The sequence below is a fragment of the Equus asinus genome, chromosome 8 (genome assembly GCF_041296235.1).
Source record: "Equus asinus isolate D_3611 breed Donkey chromosome 8, EquAss-T2T_v2, whole genome shotgun sequence".
Lineage (NCBI taxonomy): Eukaryota > Metazoa > Chordata > Mammalia > Perissodactyla > Equidae > Equus > Equus asinus.
This window is the reverse complement of record NC_091797.1, coordinates 22,829,037-22,841,815: the sequence shown is the minus strand read 5'-3', so window position 1 is coordinate 22,841,815 and position 12,779 is coordinate 22,829,037. Positions and strand designations below refer to the sequence as shown.

General features: G+C 47.5%; 1 protein-coding gene across 23 annotated transcripts in view; it reads right to left on the bottom strand.

The window, feature by feature from the left end:
• Positions 1 to 12,779, bottom strand: part of TRERF1 (transcriptional regulating factor 1) — a 195,017-nt gene that overhangs the window by 112,777 nt on the left and 69,461 nt on the right. For 18 of the 23 annotated variants that reach the window (XM_070514938.1, XM_044776677.2, XM_044776681.2 and 15 more), the window contains one exon: positions 4,906 to 4,986. The exons of 4 other annotated variants lie outside the window; for them this stretch is intronic. The gene's annotated coding sequence lies outside the window, so the exon portion shown is untranslated. Of the gene's footprint in view, positions 1 to 4,905; positions 4,987 to 7,804; positions 7,937 to 12,779 lie in introns of those variants that run through there. One more of the 23 variants, XM_070514940.1, reaches the window with a different exon arrangement.

The following is a 12,779-nucleotide window of genomic DNA, read 5'->3' as shown; positions in this document are numbered from 1 at the left end:
TGAGCACTTCGAGGAGGCCACAAATAAAGATCCAGAATTGTTACGGACTGAATGCTAATGTCCCCCACAAATTCCTACGCTGAAGCCCCAGCCTCCAATCTGATCCTGTGAGAAGGTGGTGCCTCTGGCAACTAATCAGGTTAAGATGAGTCATGAGGGTGGAGCCCCATGATGGGATTAGTGTCCTTAAGACAAGAAGGAGAGCCACCAGAGCTTCCACTCTCCAGAGTGCTCAAAGGCACACAGCAAGAGAGTGGCCGCCTACGAACCAAGTGAAGAGGTCTCAAAATGAAACCTACCTTGCCAGCACAGTGCACGATCTTGGACTTTCCAGGCTCCAGAACTGTGAGAAATAAACTGCTATTGTTCAAGCCACCCAGTCTATGGTATTTTTTTATGGCAGCCCGAGCTAAGACAAGCGGGTTGTGATAACGTCTGCCCAAAAGAACAGCAAGCTAGAGCTATGCAGATCGCGCAGCCTGCTGCAGAGTGAGATGCGCCTTAGGAGAAACAAGTGGTAAGGAGTCAACAAATTAAGATTGAGTGTCTCCTAGAAAATGCAATGACTGTGCCTTATGAGCAAATGTGAGAATACAAACAAGACGCAAACAGTGACACCATGCCCAAGAATGAGGCTGTGAACAGAGCAACAACCACAGATATGAGTGTGCCACAGAACGGTCTGCTTTTTCTTGAGAAAGACACATCTTGTTTCACGTCCTTGTTCACAGAGGATCCATGAAACCTTAGAGATCAATGGGCTGTTAGGATTAGACCACCTTTTGTCAGTCAAGGTGATGAGCGCTAGGAGAGCCTGACAGGAAGGCAGGGACCTCAAAACACTCTTTGGAGCTAGGGTTCCACGATCCCATTCAGGATTTCACTGGGGTACACGAGCAGTCTTCCTCCCCCTCAACAAGGACAGAGGAGCTGCTTTCACACCAGTCATGGCCTCACATAGAAGCTTAATCCCTAGCTGGAAGGCAAAACACGTTTGTGGCAACCCCAAGCAGGCATGTGAAGCGAAGCAGAATGAAGAATATTTTATTACTGTTTTGAATGCCAGAGGTGGTTGAGTGTATGTTTGGGGTTCTTTAATGACTCCAAAAGGCATCTTAAAAAGTCCTACTCTTTTGGCAGCTCCAAGATGCAACTGTTGCTACAAGTACTAACACTTACCAGCAACTCTGATGCACACGCTGCTTTTCTCAAAAGCATCCTTTCCTTTCTGCGACTTTTCAGACCAAACTAAATTTTCTGTTTGTGTGCGCACGCGTGCACAAAAGCACACTACATAACCAAAAACCAAATCAAACTGAGTGGATTTACCATTTTCAGGGTTAAATTGTGGAAAAGAAAAAACTGTTGACATACCTTTTAATTTGAACTGTTTAGGTATCGCAAGATTTTCTTCCTACTGGTGGACAATTAACAACTCTACGTAAATGACATGAGAGTAAATAATTTTTTTCTTTATAAAATGAATTGGATTTATCAAGACTTGTGTTCAAGTGAATTTCTCCCATCTCTTTATATTAAAGACATGACTTTAGAGAATTCCTAGGTTCCCAGAGAGGAAAAAGGATGCTGTTTTCCCCCTACAGTTGCGCACATCTCCCCAACACCGGTTATGGACAGACACAGGGGAGCACTCATCCGTGACATAGTTTTCACAAGTGATGTCAGAAAAGCAACAACAGTGGAGTAAATTACTCCTAAAGCTGAATGTTTTCAATGTAAAGATTTATGTCTTCTTCTTAGATTATCTCCTTCCTACTATTTTAGCATCAAGATGGTCCTTTCTTTTATGAAACTGGGGTGACAGATATTAGATTTTTTTAAAACATCCTTCCTTGGTAAAATAAAAAATTGGTGCCCTGAACCAATCCCCAAAATCTCTCTTTTTTTTTTTTTTTTTTTTAGTTTCTTAGTCTGGGAGATGTACATTTGAGAACCACTCGTCTACAGCACCCTCTGAACTAAGGAATTCAAGGTCAATCATCTAGTTATCACTAGTTCTTACCTAGTTATCACAATGGTGACCAGCCTCCAGGGCAACAATCTATAGAAAATTTCAGGCTAATTTCATTCAGTACTCAGGGGAGAGGAAGAGGAAACATTTTGGTCTATAAGTTCCTGGGTGCTCTGAACTTGTTCTCTATCCACAGGCCCCTCGCTGCACCCTATCCATCTCTCATCCGCAAAGCTATCTCCTCCTGGTTTGGGAAGAGAGGTGACAGAGCTTGGGGGTGCTGTGCCAACCTGTGCTCTCCCCATCACTAATCTGGGAACCCCAATCAGGACACTTCACTGTCCTGGGATTCTGCGAGGTCAGCCTCACGCACCAAAGGCTCCAGAGAACCATTTACAGCATTTTGTCAGCTGAAATTCCACTGAAATAAACATGGAAGACTAGCTTCTCGCTACTGCGGCATCTCACCCAAGCCAGGGGATCCTAAAACCCATCCAGAAAAGCCTGACCGTGTGCCTGGTTTGGGAAGCCAAGGCCAAGGAGGGTCACTTACCTCTCCAGAGTCACCAAACCAAGAATGAAGGCAAGAAAATCAGCTGGGATAGGTCATGACAGGCCTTCAACTATTTAAAAGATTTTTCAACCAAGAATCCATCATGACGTTACCGGTAAAATTAAAAATCCATATTTTCTAAGGATTATACCTACCATTAACTTAAGTGTATGCTTCCTAAAATTTTCTTTATTTAGGTTTTCCTCAAAATGAATTCTTAAAAAAAGCCAGTTCAGGGGGCTGGCCCCGTGGCCGAGTGGTTAAGTTCGCGCGCTCCACTGCAGGCGGCCCAGTGTTTCGTTGGTTCGAATCCTGGGCGCGGACATGACACTGCTCATCAAACCACGCTGAGGCGGCGTCCCACATGCCACAACTAGAAGGACCCACAACGAAGAATACACAACTATGTACCGGGGGGGCTTTGGGGAGAAAAAGGAAAAAATAAAATCTTAAAAAAAAAAAAAAAAGCCAGTTCAGTAGAAAAAAATCTGTAAACACTAAATATTTTAATCCCTTTATTTAACTCATCTCTAACAGAGCTAATGAGCAACAGATAATACATTTGTTGTGAAGAGAATTAATTTCCTAGATTAAACATGCACATAAACACATAATGTGCAATATTCTGAGACATATGAGCTAATAAAGGTAACATTTACTGGGCCAGCCACTGGACATTTCACCTGGAACACCTCAATTAATCCTTCCAGCAAACCTATAAAGTCAGCGCTATTCTTATTCCCATTTTATAGATGAGGTTATAAATGAGGAAGCTCATTACTGTAATTTAATCTCCACTAACCCAGAATTTGAGTTCAGTGTTTACTCCAGCTATATAAATGTTGAATAAGCATATTAGAAATTAAACAGGATTGTGGAAGGCATATATAACCTACTAGAAGTTCCTTTGTTTAATGACACACTGAAAAGCAGATGCTAATGGCAACTGTTTAGGCAGATTCTGCCTGAAACTATGCTGCGCGAAAACACTTTAAAATTCTGACTTTAACTAGTTAAGGGCAGGTCTCGTCTCACTATTACCCACAACAATTAGTCCAAATTAGTAAGACTTCTATAACTGATATAGTACGGTGGATGTCAACTGCTGCCCTCCCAAGCACCCATCTCACTCCTCCCCCAACAATCCCCAGAGCTCTGCTTACTCTTCCCCTCCTCCAGCCCTAGAGGTTCCCATCTCTATGGACCTCATAATATGGTTCCCTGCCTTCTGGCTTCTGGTTTCGTAGGCCTAATGGGAGGCACCATCAGGAGATGGGAGAACTGACAGGGAAGTTCAATGAGGATGTTTATTCTCTTGGCTCTTGCCCAGCTGTGTTGTTGTAAGTTGACTGCATCCTTCTACCACAGATGCCCTTTCCACACAGCGTCTCTTTCCAGTTCTGATTACCAATCCCTCCCTCTTCCTTTCAGACACGGGCATGGGAACAGCTCCCTGACAGTGCTGGCCCTGGGATGCTCCACCATCCCGTGCTGGTTTCTCTTGGCCCCGCCTCCGCCAAACAGTTCCTTTGGTAGAGTCTCTTGGATTACTCTATTTGAGTGAGCCATCTGTTTCCTACCGGAACCCCAAGAAACAACGGCTTAAAAATTAAACCAAAATCAGGCATAACAAAAAAGAAATGGAAGCAATGTAAGTCTCACATAAGAGGGATGGAAAGTATGGCACATACCAAGAAAAAAAACCATACACAATGAAAGAATCAAATTAGACACCGCCACCCTCCTTCCCCACTGTCATTGAGAATTTGTGGGAAATAGCCGTCTCTTGCTAGACCAGGGTTTAAACTTCAAAAAAAATTATATTTATACACAAATGTATTGACCCTTCTGACAGCTTCCTTGTGGGATCTGGCAGAGGAGTCATAGCTATGGGCCCATTTTTTAGAGGAACAAACTGAGCCTGGAAGAAATCACAAGGCCAGAGCTGATAAAAACATCAGGGCCAGCTCAAAGGCTCCTTGGTCCAGGAATCTGCCTCTGACAGGCCCCGTGGAGTTTCTCAGAGCGGCCTTCTGGACCACAATTCTCCAGAGGTGTCTAATTCTCTCTTCACACTTCGAGAGCTACCATCCATGAACATCCTTAGGATCCTTCACTATTCACAACAACTCTGAGAAGTCCGGGGAGACAAGACAGGACACGCTCAGCCCTGTTCCAGATGATGCTGAACTCCAACATGTGGATCCGCAATCACTCATCATTTCCCGGAGAAAGTTCCCCAGAAATCTCAGGTGTCCAGGCCCAGAGCAGCCCGCCCTCCCTTCCGGGGGCATTTTCCACGCCATGGAGGTCAAAGAAACATTCTTATGAATGCTTTGTCATTAAAGCATTCAGGCACCAAGAATTTCAGAGAAGCTACCTGTTGCAGGATTAAGAGGCTTAATCCTTCAGGGTCGTCCTGCTTCTGTCTTCCTCCTTCAGCATCCTCCAGAGCCAGGGCCTGTAGGAGCAACCCAGACAGCACATTCAGGGTATTTGGCTTCAACATGAGAACAGATCATGTCAACCAGAGAGGGACTAGAGGAGCGGCCGAGGATGGAGCCGTGAAGAACCCCACAGGTGATGGACCCGCCCAGGAGGAAGGCTCTACGAAGGCTGCTGAGGAAGGAAAGGATTTCAGAGAGAAAGACATCCACCTCCGTTCTTCTAGTTACGCAGGCCCCAAATCCGGGAGTCACTGTGATGCCCTTCTCTCCCTCACACTCTACAGCCAATCCATCAGCCCATGATGGCAGCTCTTTCTTCAAAACATATCCAAACTCTCACCACTTCTCACCCCCTCCACTGCTGACACTTTGGTCCAAGCCAGCAGCGTCTCTCACTAGGTTCTCACAAGAACCTCCGTACCGGCCTCCCTGCTCCCACCCTCGCTTTCCTATAATCCATGAATTATGGGTTGAATTGTGTTACGGGTTGAATTGTATCTCCCCCAAAATTTCTCTGTTGATGTCCTAACCCCCGGTACCTCAGAATACAACCTTAATTGGGAATGGGGTCAATGTCGATATAATTAGCTGTTAAGATGGGGCCATACTAGAGTAGGGTGGGTCCCTAATCCAAGATGACCGATGTCATTATAAAAAGGAGAAATTTGGACACAGACATGCACATAAGGAGAGCACCACGGGAAGCCTGGAGTTACGCTGCCACAAGCCAAGAACTACCAGAAGCCAGAAGAGAGGTCTGGACCAGCTCCTCCTCTGTGTCTTCAGAGGCAGCATGGCCCTGCTGACACCTCCATCTTGGACTTCTAGAGTCCAGAACTCTGAGAGAATAAACTCCTGTTGCCCAGCTTGCGGGACTTCGTTATGGCAGACCCAGCAAACCAACACACCCTGCTCCCCACAGCAGCCTATGTGATCACTGAAAAATCACTCTTCTGCTCAAAACACTCCTATAGTGTTTCATCTTTCTCAAAGTAAAGGGAAAAGACTATGTAAAGGGAAATGACATACATCTCAAAGTAAAGGGAAATGACCTACAAGGCCCACATAACCTAGCCCAGCGTCTTCCCTGACCTCTTCTCCTCCACTCTGCCCATTCCAGTGGCAGTAACTTCCTCAAGCATCTCAAACAGGTTCCTGCCTCAGGGCCTTTGCACTTGCTCTTCCAGAGAGAAGAGCAGAGTTTCTCAGTACCTGCAACACTCCGCCCCCAGGCATCCTTTACTTCCTTCATTTTTCTGCCAGAATGTCACTTTCCCAGTGAGGCCCTCCACCCCAACCCAGCAAGCTTTTTATCCCCTTCGCATTGTCTTCTTCCTTGTAGTCCTTATCACCACCTGGCATTTGTTTACATTTTTATCCCTCTTTTCTCACACTACCCTATAAACTCCCCGAGAGCAGGGACATCATGTTCTGGTATATCCCAGAGCCCAGTGCATAGTAGGTACTCAAAAAATAACTGTTGAAAGATTTATTATGGAATGAAAGAAGCCAAGAGAAAAGAGAGTTGCAAGGAGGAAGCCGTTCATAGTGTCAAAAGTCTGCCAAGAGTCCAGAAAGATAGAGAGGGAAGTGTCCGTTGGTGTGGTAATATGGAGGCCAAGGTGACGTTGGAGAGGGCAGTGCCTGGGGAAGACAGGAGTCCTCTGGGGAAAATCCACCAGGTCCCTCCCCTGTGCCACACCTCTCATGGGCAGAAGCCAGCCTGAATGGCCTATGCCAGTGAAGCAGCAAAACCTGAGAGCAGATTCTTTCTAGACGCTTCTGTGAGGGGAGGAGAAAAGAGACTGGGAGTGAGGGGGGTGGGATGAAGGTTTCAGGAAAGACTTTACTGCTGAATGACGGAAGGCGGTGAGGACCCACGAGCAAAAGGAGATGCGGGACCCACGTACAGGAAGAAGGTCCCCTCTGGCCAGCAGGAGGGACGTGTCCTCCTTGAGGGGAAGGAAAGCAGGTGGGGATGTGCTCAGATATTGATAACCGCCCGGGAGGGCAGGCAGGAGCCTGAGTGGGCTCACACTGAGTGACTTGACTTTGTCAATGAATTAATGAAGCCAGCTTGTCTCCCAAGGGAAGAAGGGCAGACAGGGAGCGGGGGCCTGATGGAGGTGGGGATAGCGTGGAACATCCCACTGTGCGGAATCGTGCAAGTGGAGGGTCGGCTCTGAAACTGAGTACCCCCCCTAAATTCGGTGCTCCACGTGACCCTCTCGCCTCACCCAGTGCCGACCCTGATGGAAGAGAGAGCCAGCTACTGGCCGGCACCACAGAGGGCCCAACTGAAACCAGAGGCCAGGCTTTCGTAGAGGCACACCCCGCACCGCTGTGGGGTTTCTGGGACTGGCCCCCAGCAGCCTGGATGTAGGAGGAGAGTCTTCCTAAAACTGAATTCGGGGACCCCAAACACCTCCATCCATTTCTGTCAAGGCTGCAGCAGGCTCCCAGGCTCCAGATCCAACCCTTTGAGGCCTCACTCTCCACTCCCCTAATTCCTGCCAGTCAATCACAAATGGTGCCTCCTACAACATGAGGGGGGTCCTATTTGTTGAGCTCCTATGTGCTGAGTGTGACACAACTTAGAACCCTCACGCTACAGTCCTGTGAAGTGTTTTTAGCTTCTATTTACAGACGATGAAACTGAGGTCCAAGAGCTTAAGTGACCTGCTCAAGGACACACAGGGAGCAAGGGGCAGAGCTGGGATTTGAAACCTCCCATCTCTCTATCTTCTTTTCTACATTGATAACACCCCCCCCAGTCCAAGTCCTCAACATTTCATTCCTAAAATTCGATGTGACAAACGTCTCCTAACTCACCTCCCAGCGTCCGCATTTCCAGGGCACGCGTCCAGAGAAGCCCTCTTCCAGCACTGTTTTTACCAATCCTCAACCTACTCAGTTGGCTCTCGTGGCTCCTCAACACTGGAAAATTCCAAACTCCACAGGCAGAACCTTGGGATCCTTCATAAAGCATGCACACCTCCTTCTTCAGTCTTATTTCCCACCCCGTCCCGTATGCTCCTCCCCTTTCCACGCCCCGCTCAGGGCCCCAGTGCCAGGCACATTCCTCCCCTTCAGCGCCACCCCTCTGGCCGCCCTGCTCTCTCCTGCAGTCTGGTGAGCAGCACCACCCCGGCTTGCTGAGCAATCCCCGGCTCTTCCGAGCTCACTGCCTTTAGCTTCTCTTGGCAAGTGTTCCATTTGTCCACGTAGACTGCAAACCCCTTGAGGGTAATTAATGTTATGTGTTAAAAATGCTTGGAATTGCCCACTGCTCCACACAGGGTCTAGCATGGTCAATGTTACTTGATCTACAGAACAATTCTGACGAAGCTCAGATGATATACTTCTAGAAGTTTTGCAGAAAGTACAAGAGAACTGGGATGGGTAAGAGCAGGGACACATGGCCTTCTTGAAGTTTCTGGAAGCCTAAAGTACCCATTCTTCCTTCGCAGGATCACCCAGAGTCTGGCACCCTCTAACAGCTCTCCTAAAAAAAAAAGGAGGGTAGCTGGGTTTAGCTCTCCTCTCCTCTTCCCGCTCCTACATATTGAAGGTCTTGGTGTCCTTCCTTAGCCACCCCTTCACCTGCTTTTATAGACAGACACAGATATCCTATCTTCTTCCCTCTTGTAGGGAAGAGCTTGAAATGTGAGCAATCCAGCTGAGTGGAGCTCATGGTGACCAGCAGAATGGTCAGTGGTGGGCGCCCAGAAGTAGGAAAAAGGACACTCCATTTCTGGGAAATGGGAGTTGGCCCTAACCCACTCCAATCGTCAGCCACGACCACGCAACAATTCTGGGAGTCCCGGGGCCACAGTGCGAGGATGGTTGGGAAAGGTGAAAGTCGCAGCAAAGCATCTAACGGCTTCAAATCACACCCCAAACAGAGTGGGCAGCACCTGGATAACAGGCGTCTGGGAGAAAACTCTGGAGGTCAAGGTGATGCTGTCTGCCAAGATGCTTAGTAAGAAATCAAGATCTCTCCAAACCAGTGGAACCAAAGGCGCAGTGTGGTCCTCATGACATAGCTGAAATAACAGTAGCTCTGGAGTCAGGCCTAGGATCAAATCCTGACCTGTCACCCAATGGCTGTCCAACTTTGGGCTGGTCACTTAACCTCTCTGAGCCTGGTTCTGCATGAGTTAATACGAGGCCTAAATAAAAAAAGATACGGACAAAAACATCTAGAACATTGGGGCCAGCCAAGTGGGGTAGTGGGTAAGTTCACGTGCCCTGCTTTGGCGGCCCAGGGTTTGCGGGTTTGGATCCCAGGCGCAGACCTACACACCGCTCATCAAGCTATGCTGTGCCAGTGTCCCATATACAAAAAATATAGGAAGACTGGCACAGATGTTAGCTCAGGGACAATCTTCCTCACCAAAAAAAAAAAAAAAAAAAAAAAATCTAGCACAGATCCTGGCGTTACATAAGGGGCCCAATAAGTGTTGTTCCCTTCCCTCTTGAGCCTTCAGATCTCCAGGTCTCCACCTCACTAACAGAAACAAGTACAGAAGCTACAGAGCATTTCCCAGCGAGAAGGTTTACAAAGGAGGATGGCAAAAGTCAGCAAAAGGGAGGAGAACAAAAGGGCCACCCCACGGCTGGTGAGAGAAGCACTGGGCCTCTGTGAACGCCAGGTTTCAAAACACACAAAGCTTCCAGCCCCGAACCATACCCAAACAGGAAGTTTGTGACAAACTTAGAAAACACGCATGGACAAATGCAGGGGGTTACACACCCCTCAGAAAAGATAAAAACCAGCACTCTGGGTGGCGGGGGCGGGGGGTGCGGGGAGGAGGTCAGGGTGGAATAAAAGGAGCGTGCCTGGCCACCAGACTCCTCCCAGGTGTTGGGGAGCACCCTGCCCTGCGCGCCTCGTCTCCCAAGCACTTGGGCCAAATCACGTGGGCTGCTCTGGTTTTCCAAACCCAGGGTCTGTCAACTCTTCCCTACTCTCTGTCCCTCTCCTGCATCCTCAGGCATCAAGGACAGCGAGCGCCCTGAACAACTAACAGACTTAGGCGTGTGGGATCATCTGTCAGCTGAAGAACTTAGCACAGAAAGAGGAAGTGATGTGCGGAGGTCCAAGAGAGGTCCCAGCCTCCATCTCAGTCTGGTTGCCCCACCAGTGTATGTTCCATCAGCCCCCCTAGCGCTCCACAACGGGGTCCTCAGGCTGCCACTTTTTTTCTCCTTTGAAATCCTGCCTGGCTCGAACATTTTCATTAGTACTGTTCACACGAGTGTGGGGCGCTATAACGCCAGTTCATTTACATGTAAGTGCAGGCAAATAGGGACACACCTCACTCCCTGGGTTTGTGTCCCATCTCCCCAACTGGAGGGAGTGAAAACCAGGAGGCCTCCTTCCCCTTTGCTGACAATCTCCCAGCATCCGTGGACTCAGCCCTGATTCTAGGCAATATCCTTGGCGGGTGTGCTCCGGTAAATACTTGATAAACTAATAAACAGTATCCACACCACTTCTAGTACTCTACCCCCGACCAGGCTGTGTCGTCTTGATTCACCCTCAGCAAAGACGGTCCCTGGCTCCAGCCCTCCTGGGTGAGCAGCCCAATAGTAAACTCAGTCCCCTGATCGTCAGCCTCCCTGCCCGCCCCCTCCTCGGCACCTCCGGCAGTGGTTTCCCCACCTCCCCAAGTTAGATTCCTTTTTAAAAAAAATGACTCATTTAGGAAGAGACAAAACCAAAAACTTCAATGGTAAAGATAAAACAGCACCAAGGCTCTTTAAACACCTCCTACTCCATGTAGAATTTAGATCTGATAAAGCGCCCCAAGCTGGAGCTCCTCGCCTGGAACTTACAGTATACACAATTTTTCTAGCAAAAACATTTCCAGTAATGTCTTCTCTCTGAACTTTTCAGGGTCTTCTTTACAAATGCAGGTGGCCTCAGGCCTCCAGTCAGTAGTTTTTTCAAACCGAGGGAATGAACACTTATAAAGTCCACGCTTTCAACTCCTGGGTCAAAAATTAATTATCTGATGTTTTACTATGTTTATGATGCTGACTTACTGGAGGCAGGATGCTGACATTATTACATTGGCCTAATGAGAATTACGGGGAGTTTTTCATAAAAAGTAAGACTTCTTTGTATATAAGAAGTTTACAACATTTGTGTACAGCATTTGAAAGAACAAAATTATAGAATACAATACAAAGAATCATAAATTTTAGGGCTAAAATGAGCAATTAGGAAGATCCTAATCCAGGGATTCTCAATATTGGTTGCGTTAAAAAAAAAAAAAACTCCCCAGGCCCCACCCCCAGAGATTCTGATACATCTGAACCGAGCGGGGCTCTGGCATTGGGGATTTTTTTCTAAGTTTCCCAGTGATTTTAATGTGCATCCAGAGTTAAGACCACTGATCTACTGCAGATAAGAAAACTGAGATCTAAAGAAATTAAGATACAGTCCAAGATTGCACAGCCGGAGACAAAACCAGAACCAAATCAACATTTACAACTCCTCCTCCAGTCCTGCAGTCTCGCTCAGATTTTCAGTATTCACGGACTTGTTAAAAACCATTTTAATTCAATTTGGGGGGACTAACCTAGACTTGCCGACTTTTGTTTCATCAAGCAAGGGTATTTTTATAAATATCTACCAATTACTATCCCCACTTCCTGATGGCTCTCTTGCTCATTTGCATACCTGCCACCCTTGCCCTATCCCCAATCCCCGTCCAGGAGGTGAGACGTGACAATATCTGGCCCCTGCCCACAGTCTCACTCTGCTCCTCACCGACATCCACGTGACAAAAGAAACCCAGGCCTCGAAGCTTCTCCATCTCCTCCTTTCCCCAGCTCTACAGATCTCAATTCTGAAAGCCCCTTTACTAACCAGAAACTACTCCCAGTCAGTCCCTCCAAACCCACCCTTCACCTTCCTCGTGACCGACAAGTGACAGCTAATATTTGTACAAGTTACAGCAACCAATATTTACAGTTCGTCATTCCATACACATTACCCCTTCTAAACTTCTCCCCAGTCAAGGATATACTGGAAACTTATAAAGAGGGCTACCTCTGAGGAGGAGAATTGGGGTGTAGGGGTCGGGGGAAGGAGAGCAAGGGGGCTGCTCTTTATATCCCTGAGCTTGAATTTTGGGCAAGCACGTATTTTTTTAAATAGGACAAAAATCACACACACATATACACACAATAAAACAAAGCAGGTTAAAAAATACATCTACAATTTTCTTCCAGTTTGTAAATACAGAAAATTGTCTGGGAAGTCTCCATACCCCAGCTCTAAATGTAAATGATATCTGGGTGGCGGGATTATGCATGACATTAATTTCACTTCCCTTTCCTCTTTACTTATCTTTATTATGTTTTATTTATGTAATACAGGAATAACGAAAGTTTAAAACCTGAACCAAAGTATTATCTGATCTCTGAAGCCTATACAGTATTGAGAAGCAAAGACGCCAGGGCAGTCGCAGCCTGGTGTGTAGAAACATCTCATTTTGTAAAATGAAAGATTTCTCCCCAGTGAGGCCCTGGCTTCTGCACGCTGCCTAGGACCAAGTCTACCACTGCAAGTGACCCCGAGCCACACCCAGGCACTGCCGGTCCCCAAGAATAGACGCAGACGAGATGCCCTAGCAGAGCCGTCGAGCCCCTTCCGGGACCCATCTGGCCCTGGCCAGAGCTTCATCTCCACTCACCGCCCCCCTCCCCGAGTTTCAGCCACATGGATTGGTTATCCTCTCCTGAATGTCTCCTCTGGTCCCTGCCTCTAGGTTTCTAGCCAGGCTGTGTCGCC